The 20,044-nt window shown below is 40.8% G+C and overlaps 1 long non-coding RNA gene across 2 annotated transcripts in view; it reads left to right on the top strand.

The window, feature by feature from the left end:
- Positions 1-4,201: 4,201 nt before the first annotated feature.
- Positions 4,202-20,044, top strand: part of LOC135104225 (uncharacterized) — a 66,196-nt gene continuing 50,353 nt past the window's right edge. For both annotated transcript variants that reach the window (XR_010270337.1, XR_010270338.1), the window contains exon 1: positions 4,202-4,347. This is a non-coding gene — a long non-coding RNA (uncharacterized LOC135104225). The remainder of the gene's footprint in view (positions 4,348-20,044) is intronic.

Below are 20,044 nucleotides of genomic sequence, written 5' to 3'. Positions count from 1 at the left end.
ATATATCAAAAGCTTTTCATAGAGTCTGGCACAAAGCTTTGATTTCCAAACTACCTTCCTACGGCTTCTATCCTTCTCTCTGTAACTCCATCTTAAGTTTCCTTTCTGACCGTTCTGTTGTTGCTGTGTTAGGCTGTCACTGTTCTTCTCCTAAATTTATTAACAGTGGTGTTCCTCAGTGTTCTGTCCTATCACCCACTCTCTTCTTATTATTCATCAGTGAATTTCTAAACCAAACTTCTTGTCCTATCCACTCCTACGCTGATGATACCACCCTGCACTTTTCCACGTCTTTTCATGGACGTCCAACACTTCAGGAAGTAAACATTTCACGCAGGGAAGCCACGGAACGCCTGAATTCTGATTTTCTAAAATACCTTATTGGGGTTGAGCAAACTTGGTATTGTTCAATGCCTCAAAAACTCAATTCCTCCATCTATCAACTCGACACAACCTTCTAGACAACTATCCCCTTTTCTTCAATGACACTCAACTGGCCCCCTCCTCTACACTGAACATCCTCGGTCTGTCATTTACATATAATCTGAACTGGAAACTTCACATCTTATCTCTAACTAAATCATCTTCTATGAAGTTAGGCGTTCCGAGCGGTCTCCGCCAGTTTTCTCAACTCCTCAGCTCCTAACTCTGTACAAGGGCCTTATCCGTCCATGTATGGAGTATGCTTCACATGTCTTGGGGGTTACACTCATACCGCTCTTCTAGACAGAGTGGAATCAAAAGCTTTTCGTCTCATCAACTCCTCTTCTCTTCTTTTTCAGCCTCTCTCTCATCGCTGCAATGTTGCATCTCTAACTATCTTCTACCGCTATTTTCATGCTAACTGCTCTTCTGATCCTGCTAACTGCGTACCTCCTCTCCTCGCTGCACAAGACTTTCTTCTTTCTCTCACCCCTATTCTGTCTACCTCTCTAACGCAAGAGTTAACTAGTATTCTCAATCATTCATCCCTTTCTCTGGTAAACTCTGGAATCCCCTGCCTGCTTCAGTATTTCCACTTTCCTATGACTTGAATTCCTTCAAGAGGGAGGTTTCAAGACACCTATCCTTCAATTTTTGACTACCGCTTTGGACCCTTTTCTGGGACTGGCATCTCAGTGGGCTTTTTTTTTTTATTGGATTTTTGTTGCCCTTGGCCATAAAAAAATATAAAAAGATATAAAAAAATCAGGAAGTGACAATTTAGGGTAACCCGGTTGACAGAAAATTGTGAAGATTTTAATTTTTGGAGATGAGAGCAGGTGATATTGCTTGCTCATATGGAGCAGCTGACTTATTGAGTAATTTCTGCCACAAAATTCCTGTCCCGGTCCCCTGCCGAGGAAACGGCGCGACTTGGAGGATGAGAATGTTCCGCAGGCAGGAAATTAGAACGAAGGTAATGAATGCTACTGAAGGAGACGGACAGGAAGCTGTGTACTTATTGGTGCACGTCTTGGAATCACGAGCTTCAGGGATCTGTGGTGTAAGATATTGCTGACCCCGTTGCCTGGGTGCGGCCAATGGAATGGAGTGAAATGAAAACAGCCTATGTCTCGGAAATATTTGGCGTGGAGAGAGAGAGAGAGAGAGAGAGAGAGAGAGAGAGAGACAGAGAGAGAGAGAGAGAGAGAGAGAGAGGGGGGGGGGCTGAACTGGCCCTTAAGTGTTCTTACGGCATGAAACAAAACAATTACATAGGTTTATTGAAACACTTTCTATAATCCTTCAACACCTACGGCACTTCCATGCATACCCGCCAGGAGAACCAAAATCTAACATGTCCAACAGGTGCTTCTACATTTCTTTCCTAAATATATCAGGTAAAACCGTCAAACTTTTGTGTTCATCTCCCATTGCCTCACATGTTTTAGTAATTTCAAAGACTGCGCAGCTTTCCTCCCTGTGGGGTTCTAGGTGATAGATATTTAATGTACACAAGTTGTAGTATCAGGTGGGCACGTAGAGTCTTGGTTTTGTTAACAAAACCTACCGGATGTGCCTGTCCCAATCCTGTTTTCCCCGCTCCCCTGGGTCTTCACCTTAGGTCGGGTTCCATGCATAGAGTCATTCTAAAGCAGGTAAAACAGATGTACATGAACTCTTGTGGTGCTGGAGAACCCAAGTAGTGCAAGTACCTTCTGACACTACACAAATCATGTATTTTTTCCCACGTAGACTCTCAATCAGTTGCAGCGTGAACCTTTGCACCTTAACATGTCTGGCTTACCGCACATCGTTTGTTGGACAGCACTGTGTCGCGGAAGTGCCGTTCTACTATGAAAATTCATTGTATTTTTTATCTCAGATCGTTCTGCCCTTCACTCACACATACCTTGTATAAACATTATATACGGTGTAGGAATTACGATTATTAGGTAGTGAGGTTTATGAAACTTGTCCTGTCAGAAATAGATATTTATAAAGAGGTCCTCTCGGGTTTGGTAGAAAAAGTATGTGTGTGTGTGTGTGTGTGTGTGTGTGTGTGTGTGTGTGTGTGTGTGTGTGTGCAGAATGTAAGAGCATATGGGTGACACAGACCTGCAGCGAGAGGCAGCAGCTGTTGTGCCTCGTGACTCCGGGACACTGTTATGAAATGCTTTAAATTTATTTTTCTCAATTCAGCATTGTGATATACAGCTCTCTCTCTCTCTCTCTCTCTCTCTCTCTCTCTCTCTCTCTCTCTCTCTCTCTCTCTCTCTCTCTCTCTCTTACAAAGTTGTCTATTTATTAAATATTACGGGCGACTGAATCTCATAATGCTGAAAATAACAAGGTTAAGCACGATTTTTTATTATATTTCTGAAAAGATGCACCTTAATTAATTTCAAATTTCAAGGGCTTCCACATCCAGCTTATTTGTTTACCGTCCTGAATAAAGCGTGCGGTAACTATGACAACGACACTGAAAGATTACAGTAATTGAGGATTTTTGGTAAATCCTGTTTTGCTTTCCGAATTTTTATCTCGCTGTGTGAGGAAAGTTTCTGGTGGACATAAATGTTTGTAATGAATGGATTATTCTTTAATAACAAGCTCAGGGATGTTATGTTCGTGAAGTATGAATTTTGTTTTTTTATATAAAGAAAAGGGAAATGTTATTTTCAAGTGGTGAGCCTTGTGTGTGAGGCAGAGCTCGCAACGCCTAATGAAACAGTGGCTTTTTTCACGGTGATGAAAGCAATAACATGTAAATGGAGACCTTTCAAATCTTTGGGAAGCAACAATGATTTAAAATACCCAGCAACTGCGTCTTCACAACAGCAAAAAAAAAAAAAAAAAAAAAAAAAAAAGCAGTTTTCCTGCCTTGATAACAATGTTGATAAGACTGCCGATATTCAAGGAAATCTGTAAAAATTCAACATCAATGAAAGGAATGAAAAATTATACTCGCACGATAGTTACCAGCTTGATGAAAATGTAGAAAGAAGACACCTAACGAAGAAGAGGCGACTTCCCACACCAACCTATATTGTAAAGGCGGGTGTTGAAAAAATCAGTGCAGTCTTAGTGTGTGTGTGCGTGTGTATGTGTGTGTGTGTAGGAGGGGAGGACTAAAGTACGTATACTATCGTAAGAAAATATATCCATGCCTTAATGGATATATACGTAGGAAGCAAATTCGTATTCTGTGTCACAATATCCTTAAGAGTAGGAACTACAGCCCATCATTAGAAACATCGTGTGTCAGCGGAAATCTGGAATCGATGACTCATTTCATTCCACACGATTACCGACATGTCTGTATCAACACCAACTCCCACCAACGCTTCATTGTGTAGTCTGTTACTCTTCAGCAACCTTTTGTAAGAATATTTTTGCATAATTACATATTGCCTCCACACTTCGTCATAATGCGAGGGTATACAAAATAATACATGTAATCAAGTAATGCGTATGAGGCAAGTGTCGAGGTGTTTCTTTGTATTAATTGCCACTCACCGTAATGGATACATGGAGTGGCTGGTGGAGGCCCCGAGGTATCATGAGGCACCCTCGGGGAGTGTCGTGTAGTTACGTATATACTTTTTTGTCACTACTGTATATTTTCATATTGTCTGAAAGAATACTGTCCGCTCATTCATTTATACATATAGCACCTTTCTGCACTCCTCGTCTTTTTTTATTTATTTATTTATTTATTTTTAAAGTATCGTTCAGGTACCGAAGCAACTGAAGGTAACTGAAGCAAACCATCACGACTCCTAGCCAGCGCCAGTCCCCGCCCCGTTACTTTGCGAAGTGGATGTGAGCAGGGTTCTGTGTTTTCTCGAACACTTATTTGTGATCTTGGTGAAACAGGACCGTCAATGCCCTACCAGAACCTTGTCGCCAAACTCCCAGCAGGTATAGTGAATAGATAATTGATATATAGACCTGTATCCCCAGTTTGTAGTGAAGGTATAATTGCAGTTTTCCCCAATAAACCGCACGTAAGTATGAAGTGTCTCACGGTCTAGATCACACTGCTTGGAGCATTTCTAACCCCATATTACCTTGTTGCAAACGAATAATAAGGTCGGGACGGAATTAAAAGATTTACCTCAGTTTTTAGCTGGGATCCTGTTTCCACAGTCATTGAAAGGATAGTAAGTGTGTTCGTGTGTTTGTTGTCAATGCTGGAGTGTGTTAGGCTAGGATAGGTAAGGTTAGGTAAGGTTAGGTTAAGATAGGTGTGTTTGTTATATTTGTTATGTAATACGTGAGGCACGTATTACATAACTATGGCGACTGTCAATTTCTTTGTATACTTAGGGAATTTTTCACTTGTAGGGAAATATCACTAGATTTGAATAGGTTAGGTTAGGTTAAGTAAGGTTAGGTTAGGTTAGGATAGGTTAGGTTAGGTTAGGATAGGATAGGTTGGGAAAGGTTAGGTTAGGTTACCTTAGCTTTTTGGTTGTGTTCGAATATACTAATGGTGGGGGTTCAATGGGGGCACAGCCCCCTGGTTATAATAGGTTTTTGGTTTGCTACATTTAGGAAATTTTCTTGACTTTTAGGGAAATTTCCCTACATTTTCAGTTTATATATCGCTCGTATGTGCCCCCCAAAACCCCCGGTTCCCCACAGGCCCCCAGGCTTGCTGGAGGGGTTCGGGGGTGTGGGTAGAGATTGGGGATATTGGGTGAAACTGCAAATTTACCGGTTAGGTTAGGTTAGGTTAGGTTAGGATAGGTAAGGTTAGGTTAGGATAGGTTAGGTTAGATAAGGTTAGGTTAAGTAAGGTTAGGTTAAGTTAGGTTACCTTACCTTTCTGGTTGTGTTCGAATATACTAATGGTGGGGGTTCAAGGGTGCCACAGCCCCCCGTTATAATAGGTTTTTGGTTTGATATATTTAGGAAATTTCCTTGACTTCAAGGGAAATTTCCCTACATTTTCAAAGTCTATATATCACTCGTATGTGCCCCCCCAAAAAAAATCCGGTTCCTCACAGGTCTCCAAGCTTGCTGGAGGGGTTGGGGGGTGTGGGTCGAGATTGGGGATATTGGGTGAAACTGCAAATTTACCGTAGTGAAAGATCTAGTCTTCACCAGCCAGTCAAGTGACACCGACAACCATGGAAGCCATTAGAGTTGCTACATCCTTAAGCATAATACCATTTTTATTCAGTTCGTTACAAGATTATGAAACGCCTCAGTTTAACAAGTAAAGTAAAACAGTCTTCAAAATAAAAAGTTTTAAGGCGGAGAGACACGAAAATCGCTGTGAGGGGTAGAAACCGTGGCGGCAGGCGGCAACGCTGCTCACCTCCTGCCTGAACCCATCCTGTATCTCGGGCCGGGACCCACAATGCTCAGCTGTTAGATCATCCCCTGGCGTTTTACAGTCGTTTCTTGAATCTCCCATTACTTCTAAAGATCCCCACATGTATTAGGACTTTCATACTTTCCCTTATCACTTCCGTACTCTTCCTTATAACCGTCACATGCACCCTCTTTTACCGCCCCTTCCCCTTCTTGTTGCCACCAACTACCTCCAGCACTACTATCATTTTCATTAATAACCACCTAATTCTACCCTTTCCCCATCACCATATCTTCCCTTCCTCAACAGCAATTCACTCTGCCTCACAACGAACTCTCCGAGAAAAAGATAAGACGAACGTAGGATAAAACCTTGAATAAATAAGACTACGTAACCGTAAGTCATTTCAGTAAAGTGGATTGTAGACTAATCTTGCTCCTACAGGTATATCATGCTTGACGTTACGCTTGTCTAATTTGTTTTTCCCTGGTTCAGTAATGAGCGCATGTAGAAACGCCAACGGCAGTGTTTCTGTGGTATAATGATGTACAAGAGTAATCCTTGTTGAGGGTGCTGGTGTTGCGTCATCACCTGCCTCCATCACGCTGGCCATCAGCCTGGTGTGCACACTCATTGCGTCGCCTGTCATGCAGTCATGTTCACCTTATTGACATGTTTGCACTCACTTGTCCAAGATACTGTTGCAAACTTGCATTTAGATGTGTTAAGAGCAATGTTCACAACATGTTGGAGCACAGGTGTGTCATGCGATTTTTGATATTCCGATATTTTGAAAAAAAAAAATCCCTATAAAACAACTGATTATATGATATGGTTTTTAAACGTGTAGTAACCAGTGATGATTTTGCACTTTTCTGGAAGAATAGTAAAAAATATTGAATTAATAAATATCTCCATATTTGCTGAGAAGAGCAAAGGATGTCCACAGCGTCGTGGGTGTTCATAAGACACAAACACTCTCGCCTTTTGGACTAACTCAACAGCGAGCCTCTTTGTCGTGGCTACGGGAAACACCCTCGCATCTGTTGCATTAGTCATGGTGAGCTGCTCAGAGCGTCTTTCCTTCTTAGTCCGGCCGCCGCGCGCCGGGACTCCCTCAGCAGTACCCGAGAACTGAAGGAATTCCGTAAGAAAGTCCACGTCATTTAGCACGGTATGTATGCAAATGGAGTCGTGAGGCGAAATATACAGTGAGGTCGGGCGGGTCCTGATGTGCGCGCAATACTCCCAACTCTACCAAGGTATTCCGTTGTAGCGGCGAGAAAAAAGGTACGTTTTGCAGGGGAAAAATCTTACTCCACTGAACTAGATTTTGTGGAGGCCAATTCCAGGCTAACTTATCTATTCATGTATATATATATATATATATATATATATATATATATATATATATATATATATATATATATATATATATATATATATATATATATATATATATATATATATATATATACACACAGTGTGCTTGATGTGGTTATGCAGCAGCATTGATGAAAGTCGAATCCTGAAGAACTCAATGCAAATATGTAATTGCTTAGAATCAAGTGCTTTCATGCTTCATTACGGTTGAACTGAGGGAAAGAAAATAATCTTTCGTTTATATATTTTTTTTTTTCCACGTGGATGGTTGCCTTCCACTTGTGAACCTGAAGCTCCATCAGTTAATTGGGCACCAGAGTCTTCGGGCTTCAAAATATTATGTTCTTTGTAAGGGGTCACGCAAATAGCGGCGGTCTGGCGTGCCGAGGAGGGAATGACCTAGTTGTATACTTTGTACCGTCAAAGCAATAAGAATATAATAATGAAGGCGATATATTGCAGTGTACCTAGCTTCATTACAAAATGTACTCCTTATACACACAAACATATCACAATGTTAAACTTGTAAATCATCTGCTATATATCGTGGATAGTTTCAGATTTATGAGGGATTTCTGTCCGTCATTCTTCGTAATCGTAATATCACGCGTTCATGAGGGCATCACTTGAAAAGAAAAATATCACAGCGTTTCCGAAGCCACGACGGTCGTACTCGTGTGTGTGTGTGTGTGTGTGTGTGTGTGTGTGTGTGTGTGTGTTTCCAGTTTTAGACAAGCCAAAAACCTCGAGATGTATTAAATGAAAAAGAATTTGCTGCTTATCTAAAAAGAAAAAAAAAAAAAAAGCTGAAACGATCCTTTGTCCATAGTTTTCCCTCAAAGCCATCCAACGTTCAATTCTTCGTAACCAATTAATGTAACAGAACACCTTCCACCCACTCAACTATTTAGGATCAAGGGGACAGCATCAACATTCCTTTAGCATAGAAAAGCAAGTGTCTAGACGATGTGCCACTGATTGCCTCTCCCCAACCTCTCCATAATAGCAGGAGTGGATCAACCCTCACTGGATCAGCCCTAACTGCTGCTGTACTGTAGTTGCTCTGGCTGTCATCTAAAGTCCGGCCTCTGTTATCAGTGCCGCTGTTTTCCCGTAGAGTTGTAATGATGAACGAAGAAGAAGGGACAGTAGTGGTATTAGTAGTGGTAGTAGCAGTAGTAGTAAAGGTGGTGGTGGTGGTAGTAGTAGCAGTAGTAGTATAAAAGTGGTGATAATTGTGGTAGTGAAGCTCGGAGAATGAGATATAGTATTAAAGTAAGCGAGGGAGAGAAAAAGTATCATTAAAAGTATTAAGAGGGGAAACAAAACAAAAAAAAAAGATAAGAGAAAGAGAGAAAAGAAAAGATTAAGAAAAGGGGAATAGAAAAAAACCAGGAGAGGAAATTAATCCAATTATGTCCGTTTGTCTTATTATTATTATTATTATTATTATTATTATTATTATTATTATTATCATTATTATTATCATTATTATTATTACTATTATTATTAATATTATTATCATTATTAGCATCAGTATTTGTATTAATTGGTTTTGATTACTGATTTTGTTACTCTCACCGACATCCTCTTATTACTATAACCACCACCACCACCACCACCAATACTGTCTGCTACCACAACGACTAGCATGCACCTGTCCTCTCCTCTCCTCTCTCTCACCACCACCACCCGCTACACCTCTGACCATTTGAGAGAGAGAGAGAGAGAGAGAGAGAGAGAGAGAGAGAGAGAGAGAGAGAGAGAGAGAAGAATGTAGACACTCAAAACCAAATAAATGCTGAGATAACCTTAAATTTTATTTCACAAAAAGGTTACTAATAAAGATATAATAAAAATGTCTGGTGGAAAGATATTGAAATGTGTTTATTTATTATTTATCTTTCTTTCCCTTTCTCCTCCTTGTCCTTCTCGTCGTTCTCGTCCTCCTAGTCCTCCTCCACCTCAAGTTGTTTGTGTTGTTGTTTTTGTTGTCTTTCTTTTTCTTAATTACTATTATTATTATTAGTAGTAGTAGTAGTAGCAGTGGTAGTAGTAGCAGTGGTAGGAGTAGTAGTAGTAGTAGTAGTATTTCTTCTTCTCCAAGTTAGAACAGTCTGCGGCAGGCGGCGTCGCGTGGCGTGAGGTGCCCTGCTTCATTACCCTCTGCGGCTCTCACATAAATCACAGCTGTAAATAATACGCGGCCGCTCCCAATAACGACCCTTGTTCCGTGGTGTCTTAGGGGCGAGAGTGGCGCCGCGACAGCCAGACCGCGGGAATATTATTTTATTTATTTTTTTTTTTATTCTATTTTGTCTTTTTTCTTCAGTGTGGGATTATGTGATGGAAGTGTCCTGATGGGTTTCCTCTCTCTCTCTCTCTCTCTCTCTCTCTCTCTCTCTCTCTCTCTCTCTCTCTCTCTCTCTCTCTCTCTCTCTCTGTGTGTGTGTGTGTGTGTGTGTGTGTGTGTGTGTGTGTGTCTAGGCGTAGATTAGTGTGTGCGTGCCTCGGATCGTATGTCAGATGTACGGCGGTAGTTTTCGGTCGGAAATGACACAGTGGGAGGCCAAGGGCGGCCATCAGAGTGTCCAGGTGATACTCCCGTCCTGAGAGTGAGAGCGGGGGGGAGAAGGGGGCGGCTTGAGAGGGGAGCAGGGGGCGGCTGAGAGGGGGAGACTGAGGGCGACTATGAGTGTCGTGTCTCTCGGCAGCCGTAGTACTTCATATTAATGATTACTCTTTCTTCGGATTTGTGTGTGTGTGTGTGTGTGTGTGTGTCTGTCTGTCTATTTTTGGCTGCTAGTATTTTGTTTGTATGTCCGTCTGTCTCTGTCTGTCTGTCTTTGTCTGCCTGTGTGTTTGTCTATCTTTCTATTTATCCATCTGTGTCTGTCTGCCTATCTGTATGTTTGTTTGCCTTTCTGAATCTCTGCCTGTTTGTTTGCTGGTTTCTGTTTGTCTGTCTACTTTCTTGCTTGTTATTCTTAGTCTTGTGTTTCGTCCCCTACTCTTTCTTATTCTTATATCTGAACAAGAAGAAAGTATTTAAAAAAAAACAAGTATTCTTAGATGAACTTGAAAAAAAAATTACGAAAAACATGATAAAAAGAGAAAACAAGTAGAGAAATAAAGAAAAAAGAAAAATAAGAATTTAGTGGAGTTATGTAAACAGTTTTCTTAGTTGTCATTTTGCCAAGTTTTGAAAAATGACAAAAAGTTAATGACTGGAATTTTTAAAGACACGATTATGATTTTTACTCCAGGAAAAAAATCGTCATGCATAATTAAGTCATCGATGTTATTGTTACTGGAAAGCATATTGGTTCATGAACTAGTTTTGTATTAGGTTAATTTTTTATATATGCTAGCGTTTTAGGGTCTTATAAGGGAAAGTTTTTTTTTCTATTCTTAACAAGAGAAATCCAATCCATTATGGACAATACACGACAAAAGAGGAGAAGGGCAGTGTATAGTACGCGTATAAAGTCTGTAAGGTTTTATTGTGCTCCCAAGAACGCTGATTGAATTACCTTTGCGCCCGCGCGCGTACACACACACACACACACACACACACACACACACACACACACACACACACACACACACACACACACACACACACACACACTTTTTATATTATCTCACCATCTGATAGCCAAGCTTAACTCACTGTATTAATCTTTTGTCGTCAGTTTTCCTTTTGACTCAAGCTCTTGTTCGTCTTCCTCCTGTTCTTTTCCTTTCTGCTGTACCATGTTTGATAGTGTTCTTGTTCTATTTTTTTTTATTTATGTTGTAGTGTGTTGTATTTCAGTTGTTCCAGTGAGTTACACTCTGTGCATTATCCTCTGCTATTCCTCGGTTTTTGGGAGGATCTGATGCTATGATCTATAGATTTTCCCTTGAATAATTTTCATGGCCGTATGAAGGACCATCCTTAAAGTGAATTCGTGTGTGTGTGCATATATATATATATATATATATATATATATATATATATATATATATATATATATATATATATATATATATATATATATATATATATATATATATATATATATATATATATATATATATATATATATATATATATATATATATATATATATATTACACGCACACAACGTTCAATCTTTTCAACCTTAACTTTTCGAAGCATTTATTTAAAGTTTTGCAAAGGACGCTCAACCCTTCCTCTCGCCACGTCCTCTCCCAGGTAACCCTCCCTGAAGGAACTTAAACTTTTGGAAATACTTGTCGGCCATCACACAATTCCTGACTTCACTAGTATTATTAAACTAAAAATTGCTGAATCTTCATATCTCTAAAATTTAGATATACACTGTGTTGTCTAGATGTTTTTAAACAAAACACCCTAAGTAAATCCCATGTTGGTGCAGCAGCATTCTGGCGTCTCACCTCCACACAGTACTACAATAAGGTTCTCCCCTTCACCAACAATGTAAACTAAATTTTTGTATTTTTGTCACACTGCCCAAGTGAGTTCGTTTGTCCCCTCTCTTAAATTTATTTAGCCCAAGGCTGGCTCCAATTGTGTGTGTATAATAGAGGAAGAAGAATACGCTGGTCCCTCCCTCCATTTTTTTTTATTTATTATTTTATTTATTATTATTATTATTATTTTTATTGCTGGACTCTGCCTACTCGTATTCTCGCTACATGAAGGCAGATTGGGACGGGGAGTGTTTCAAAAAAAAAAAAGTTAGGTGCATGTTAGTTGTATAAGAGGAGCGTCTGGATCTCCCCTCACTGTACAGGATAAGTCGTGTGGGTTCCTGTACACAAGGTTGCTGGCAGGACAGGGCGTGGGACAGATAATATATCATGTACTGCCTCAGCTTCGCCTTGTGTTGAACTCCTGCCCATCCACTTGTGTGTGTTGGCTGCTCAGATACTCGTACCATAGAGAGAGAGAGAGAGAGAGAGAGAGAGAGAGAGAGAGAGAGAGAGAGAGAGAGAGAGAGAGAGAGGGGTGAGGGGAAAGAGAGAGAGAAATTCTTTACAAATGCCAGAAAACTCCTGTCAAAAATGATCGTAAAAAAAAGCTACGAAAATTGGTGAAACTTAATGTCTGATTCCAGAGTTGCTCGGCTAAAAACACGCTTGTCACTATGAAACATTTATTTAGCTAATTTTTATGATTATTTATTGCAACTACTGCAACATCCGATGAGGTTCTTTTATTCCCTTTATTTTCCTGTAACTCTGAAAAAAAAAGTTTCTGTGTAACTCTGAAAAAAAGTACTCCGCTATTCTTTATTGCATTTGTTATTTTTAATAACTTTTTTTTCAAGAATGACGGTTTACATGCAAAATAAATTAGATAATTAGTTGCTTAAAATACTCGGAATACGTGGGTATCTGGCAGTCCAATTATATCACTTCACAGTACACTCTTTTCTTCTTTCCGGTAAATTGCCAATTCTTGTGTACACTTTCTTTTTCCTCTCTCTTTTCCTGTTACTTTTCCCCTCTGAAATTACAGTCGTCACTCTGGTCTTACTTTTTCCCTATTTTTTCTACCAGTGTTCATTACAGAGTCCAGAGACCAATATCATCCCACGTAGAAAACAAAGATGCACAAGTAATGATCAGCCATTGACCTTCACGACTCTTGGAGGAATTAGTGTGTTGCAAGGCGAGGCGTAGAGGTTATTTCTTGGACCGTAAATACCTCTATGTTCTTACGTCCCTGCTGCTGGTGAATTTGAGGCGGGTTTACATTCCATGACTAAGTAGCTTGCTCGATCTAGTGTTTTATTTATTTTTTTTTGTCTTTCTTTTTCTTCTTTGTTTCTTTGTTTGCTTGCATCTTTCTTTATTTACTTGATTATATGTTTATTCATTTATCAATTTTTGTATGTATTTATTTTTATTTTTTTTCACAATGAAGACCATTTTAATATTCTCATTTATAAACTGTCCACTTGTGTCGTAGCACGTCAAGTCACTCCTCAGGGATATCAGCACACCTGCAACTTGTCACTCTTCCCGTCCCTCTCACCTGAAACGGTCTGCCCAAATCCATCAAACAGCTACTTTCAATATACTTTCCCCTAGAGATGTCACCTCCTCTATACTCCGTACTTTCGTCACCACTCTGCTTTTCAGGTTATATACTTATTTATTTTTTTTTACATATTTGCCATTATTTCCTTTTTTGTAATTGAATATGTGGAATACAGGAAGAGAAGAGAACAAAGGATTAGATAAAGGAATGTCACATGTAGAAAGGGCTCATTAGAAATGTCGACCACGAATAGGGATTAATTTGGGAAGAAGACACAGAAAGGGAAGATTTATTATTTGTGTTTCGTGCTTTTGTCACCACACAACTCTATTTTTTATTTTTTTACTTTGCCATTATTTCGTTCTGTAATTGAGTATATGGAATTCGGATACTAAAAGAAAAGATATATTATTTGTATACAATAAGTACAGGAGGAAAAAATATCATATGGGAGATTTAAAAGAATATTAGACAAATCTATGGGTGAAGATGATAAATACAAATAGGTAGACATGTTCCATACAGGGACTGCCACGTATAGGTCTGACAGCTTCTTGTAGTTTCCATTTTTTTTTTTTTATGTTGTCTTGTGTCTTGGCATCAGTGAGCTCCTGTATTGTGGCAGTGAAGTGAGCTTCTGTGGTGGACTCATAATAAAGCTGAACAGTACGGCTATTAGCAGGATTATCAGAACACCGCAGCGTTTGTACTGTCACACATTACATCAGGCACACACGCGTATTTGGGAATGTGAGAAAATACACTCCTAGCTTTGAAAGTGTTGAGCGTGTTAGGTTTTCAATTTTATCTGATTTTCGCGTTTGCTGCAGCGGCGGCACACGAACACACCTCACCATCATTCTTTTAAACAGAAATGCTGAAAAATCCGTAAATAAGATATGTACTATATTATTTTGATTAAAAAAAAGTAATGATTATGATAGTGATACTTTTAATGATAATGAAAATATAACTGTTTGAAAAGAGAAAAAATAATGATAATAGTAAATAATGATAGTAGTAGTAGTAGTAGTAGTAATAATAATAATGATAATAATATCAATCGCAATAATGATCATGTAAAATAAAGGCTCTGTTTGCCTTTTCACTTTTGCTTTGCGTAAAATCTGGCAGTATCAAAAGCTTCCTGCGCTCTCCCAGTCTCTAATGTAATGAGGTTTTGATGCAGTGATCGATACTGAGTGATGACGTGATGACACAGGAGGGCGAGGCCGTGAATCCTTACTTTCAGCTCAAAGCGAAATATTCCTCGATAACAACCTACACCATAAAAATTTCCTTGCAGTTTTATAAAGAGTAATCAGATGAAGCGAAGGTTAAATTGCGGAACGAGACCCAAACGAGCGTAAATGTGAAGAAAATGGAGGTAATTAAATGTGCACATGCTAAAGATTCGCGGAAGGAGAAGGAAGATAAAAAGGATCAACAAGTTTCAGGCTGTTCTAATTCCCTTCATTTGCATTTTCATGAGTGAATCAAGTCCCCAATCTCGTCCATTATTCAGATCCTTCCTGCCTCTCCCGGCGCAGAGGTCAACACCAGCCTCACTTTACCTGTGGTGACTAACTCCATTACTATCACCTCCACCATGCAGGCGCCCCAGCGTTGCCAGCGCCAGCCTTCACCATCAAAATGTTCACGAAAAAGAAGATTTAAAATGTTACCCGAGGCTGTCCAGGTCGCTTTAATCTCAGCCTCCCCTCGACCTTCCTTCATCCTTGCTATTTGCTTTAGTTTGCTGCCTTCATATGCCCTCATTCTTGACTCCATTTCTCTCTCTGCCTCTTTAGCGTACGCCTTTAGTCCTTCCCCTCAATTTACTCTTCTCGCTTAACACCTTCGTCATGCCTCCCGGTGTCTCCTCACTCAGGGGGATTTTTCTTCTTCCTCTCTTCACCATTCGCCTCTCCCTCACCAGACGTCCCTCCCTCCCTCGCACCTCCTCACTTACACGGGTTCTTATATCACGCCACCTTCAGCCCTCGGCATTTCCTTTCTCTTGGTTCTGGCAGCGGTGTGCAGAGGAATACGAGACAGCCAACTTCCGAGACAGCGTGTAGTGCGGCGTAGCTCAGCAGGGGTGTGTGCTGGAAAGGGTCGTCCCTCACCTCTGTATCACTTGCTGTCCTCCTCCTTGCAAGAAGCGGTTCGGGCAGTTCTCCATCAGGGTTTTGATAGAGGGTGTCGCCAGAAGTGCTGCGTCCAAAAGGGAAAGAGGGACGCGCACAGACGAAGGGTTAAGAAATGTTTCCCCTTCGCTTACTTAGGCGAGTCGTGCATTATTGGCATCAGTCTGGATTTATGTGTTGCTGCTTATCGTTTGTGTGTCTTAGTGGGTTTATGAGATTGTTGTCGTGTGTGTGTGTGTGTGTGTGTGTGTGTGTGTGTGTTAGATGAATTTGAACAAATAAATTGTATTTTTATGATCACGAAACTATATATCTTTCGACAATCGTTGACAATTATTTGTATACGCCGAATGTGTTTTTCCATTATTATTAATCATAAAACACGTTAATGAAGACCTTGCTCGCTAAAGCGGCTCCCGGCACACCGGAAATTTAATTAGTTCTGCAAAAAAAAAAAAAACAGCGTTTTATTAATTACTGTATAGTCTTTCGAAGCTCTGCAGTCATTCGGATATAATCCCTAATTTCGTTCATTGTGAGCCCCGCACACGTGTTCCATTGGCAACAGCAGTTGTATAATCTAAGATTCTATGACCTACAAAAGTTAGCATTATGTATAAAGTTGGAGGAATAATATCACTGAATGCAAATACACTAATATCACTGAATGAAAACTAATAATTATCTTTACTTCGTGAAATTACTGAAAAGAATCGAGGCAGTCATTGCATGTCAGTATGTTTGGTATTGCCGCTCAAATACTCAACATTTACGAGTACTAGCCTCAAAAGCCTTGGACACAGAGGCGATAGCCCAGTATTTTATCTTTTTAGGAGCGTGACGGCGCGGTGGTGTGACGGAGGCGCAAATCTCATGATCACTCGAGTGGAGAAGCGCACCTCAGGAAAAAGCAAATAATTATGTTCTAAAGGCACCTCAGCGACCTGCGCCGCTACGAGTGATAATGGCTGGTTATCTCGCCCTCGGCGTTTCAAGTCTCCGCGCAATCCAAGTCCATAATCGTCATAATCGCCGTGCAAACCGTTAATAACTCACCAGGTAATTGTCGCTGATTACACGGCGGTTATCTTGTTATCGGGAGGCTGATCACAGGGACACCACCACCGCTAGGAGGAGATACGCAGGCCAGCCCTGAGGGAGACCCAGAAACAAGTTAAGCAAAAAGAAAACAGAATTAAACAATTCATTCTTTGATAGATAAGACAAATATTGAATTTCATCCTTTCCTACCTTCTATTGCCATCCGTCGAAAGTCTCTCTCTCTCTCTCTCTCTCTCTCTCTCTCTCTCTCTCTCTCTCTCTTTCTCTCTCTCTCTCTCTCTCTCTCTCTCTCTCTGTCTCTCTCTCTGTCTCTCTCTCTCTCTCTCTCTCTGTCTCTCTCTCTCTCTCTCTCTCTCTCTCTCTCTCTCTCTCTCTCTCTCTCTCTCTGCCACCACCTTCCCTGCGCAGACCGGCGGGGAACACGCGTCAGTCTGCTGCTGTCTGCAAAAGCCCTAGGTGCTGTATTTCTGATATTTGTTGGTTCGAGTATTGAATTTTGACTGTGCTGCCTGCCAACAAAAGCATCTGGAAATACATGCTTGAAATGGTTTGCAGCTCGTAAAGATGGAAGACAAAAGCTTCCATATCGGTTAATCTGGTCCTTTGTATAACCGGAGGGAAGACGGGCGGCCCCTGAAAGGGTGAGATGATGTGCTGCCGGCGAGGAGTGTTTGCCCAACGGTGGTGGTGGTGGTGGTGGTGGTAGGGGTAGTGCTCCACGACCAGGCAATACTTGCACTCCACCACCACCACCACCACTGTCTCTACCTGAAATTTCTCCTTCGTCTTCAATATTTGTTCTTTTGCGTTTAATACTTGTGTGCATATTGAAGTAGGCACGTGCACATTCCAGATTTACACACACACACACACACACACACACACACACACACTCACTCACTCACTCACTCACTCACTCACTCACTCACTCACTCACTCACTCACTCACTCACTCACTCACTCACTCACTCACTCACTCACTCACTCACTCACTCACTCACTCACTCACTCACTCACTCTCTCTCTCTCTCTCTCTCTCTCTCTCTCTCTCTCTCTCTCTCTCTCTCTCTCTCTCTCTCTCTCTCTCTCTCTCTCTCTCTCTCTCTCTCTCTCTCTCTCTCTCTCTCTCTCTCTCTCTCTCTCTCTCTCTCTCTCTCTCTCTCTCTCTCTCTCTCTCTCTCTCTCTCTCTCTCTCTCTCTCTCTCTCTCTCTCTCTCTCTCTCTCTCTCTCTCTCTCTCTCTCTCTCTCTCTCTCTCTCTCTCTCTCTCTCTCTCTCTCTCTCTCTCTCTCTCTCTCTCTCTCTCTCTCTCTCTCTCTCTCTCTCTCTCTCTCTAAAAAGTTCACAGCATTGTCGAAATTGCCTAAATTACGTTCCGGGTTAGTGCTTTGTTGCCGAGATTTTGTCATTATTCGACATTTTTAAATACACAAAGAAACATTTTTACCGTTTACTAAAAATCGGGATGTTTATTGATGCAAGCTGTCATATTTCATTTTGGAACTGATGAACCAGATTCTTTTGTGTGCATGACTTTTTTACTTCAATGAGAAATATTTGCATACAATGGCAGTATGAGTGTGAGTAATTTAAATCGCAAATCATTGCACAATTTTTCTAAAACATCATTTGCATACAAGTACAATAAATGGCGGAAAGCCGAGGAGCGTACGAAATTAATTTGAGACTCGGTTGTATTTCAGGAGACAACTATGCGTATTTTTCTTTCCCGTTCTCAGATCTTAAAGACATCATTATTAAAAGGAAAGAGACTTCAGACGACTTTTTATTTTGTAATGGTCGCGCCTCACAAATTTTCATAGGCTTCGAAACTACGCGCGTTCCTGTGAATCTATTACTTACTGGGACCAATTGAGTTAAGATACGAATAACACTGCTCTCTACATGATAAAAGAAGGGGATGAGGGTTGAAAAAATAGCATTTAGAAAACAATACTGGAATTAAATTGTTCAATCTTTACAGAACTTTTTGTAACTAGTGTTTTGGGAAGCCTCAGCCAAACGATCTCTTCTTTTCTTCCGTTTTCTTTGTCCTGGACCAGTGAGACTGAAACGCCGAAAAGAAATAAAAACTCTTCTTTTATATCTTTAGAGTATTTGAATTATGTGCGAACTCAACACTATATCTAATAAAGACATCTGGTGAAGAAGCTCAGATGAAGGCAAACTTTTTTTGTATTTCTTATTTACAAACCTGAACTCGGTCACTTCCCTGACGAGTCCTTCAAGTCACTACAGCCTCCTTCCTTACCTCGGGTTGTCCTCCCACCACGCTCAATAACCAAAGATCTCGCAATAAAGTCGATGGTTTTGCAATTTCGACTCCCTATAACGCACTTGAAATATATTGAAAACCCACTGAAGGGGCTCCCGGGAGAAATCTCTCGAGTGTGGTGAGGATAGGACGGCTCCACGGCGCCTCCTGCCCATTGGTGTTGCGCCGCCCGTCCCTCCCGGCGCCCTCGTGTAAACAGACGGAAACAAAAAAAAATGCAAGGGAAAAGTTCTTATTTGTATATTATGAAGTTACATTCCAGTTATTGGCAAGCTCAAGTGATGGGATAGTAGCGGCATTAGTCTCTCTCTCTCTCTCTCTCTCTCTCTCTCTCTCTCTCTCTCTCTCTCTCTCTCTCTCTCTCTCTCTCTCTCTCTCTCTCTCTCTCTCCGTTTGCATGGCGATATTTCAAGAGACGAGACTTGTACTTGGGGAGGAAGAGGCTGCTACAGTACAGCTGGCCAAGGGGCGAGCCATTGATCTGAAACCAATCAGGCTGTGGTAAATGAATTGCGATGATGGGAGAGTGGTGGTGGTGGTGGTGGTGGTGGTGGTGGTGGTGGTGGCAGTGGTAGTAATGGTGATAGTGGGAAATATGAGATTAGTGATGATGCTGCTTGCGTTGATGGTGTGGTAAAAGAGGTGAAAATGGTGGAAATGATTATGGTGATGCTCACGATGAAAATGGTGGTGATAATGGTGCTTTTTTTTAATAAGGTCGCAGATGATGAAAGAAAGCAAAAAAAAAATGAGATTCGTTGTGATGGTTGTCGATGTTAATTATGGCAATAGTGGTGATGATTGTGGTACTAGTGATGTTAGTGGTGGTGATGCGGAAATTCTAGGTGAAGTCTGCATAGTGATGGTGATAACAATAGTGGTTATAGTGAAAATCATAACAACACCACTGTCCAACAATCTGAAGTCACACCTTTAAGCCATCACACACACACACACACACACACACACACACACACACACACACACACACACACACACACACACACACACAGTCCCTGGTTTCTGACGTCACAGTTACCGGGGCAACAAAGTGAATAGCATATTTACACGTACTTAGAAAACACAGACAAGGGTGCAACACTCGCCGCTCTGAACTGAGGGAATACACTGTTGACAAATGGAATCTTGTCATCGGCATGTCTCGTGTAGGTAGAGAGAGAGGTACATGTGTAGACATCTAATTAGATAGGAGTGTAGGTAGGCATATAGATACGTAGGTAGGTTGAAAGATAGAAAGATTAGTAAATAGCAAGTGGGTAACAGGGTAGATAGGGATAAAGATAGGAATATGGGTAAATAACTAGATAGGAAGACAGATAGGTATAAAGACAGGATGATAAGTAGATA

This window comes from Scylla paramamosain, chromosome 1, assembly GCF_035594125.1.
Source record: "Scylla paramamosain isolate STU-SP2022 chromosome 1, ASM3559412v1, whole genome shotgun sequence".
In the NCBI taxonomy this organism is placed as follows: domain Eukaryota; kingdom Metazoa; phylum Arthropoda; class Malacostraca; order Decapoda; family Portunidae; genus Scylla; species Scylla paramamosain.
This window is presented reverse-complemented; position numbering and strand designations above follow the sequence as displayed.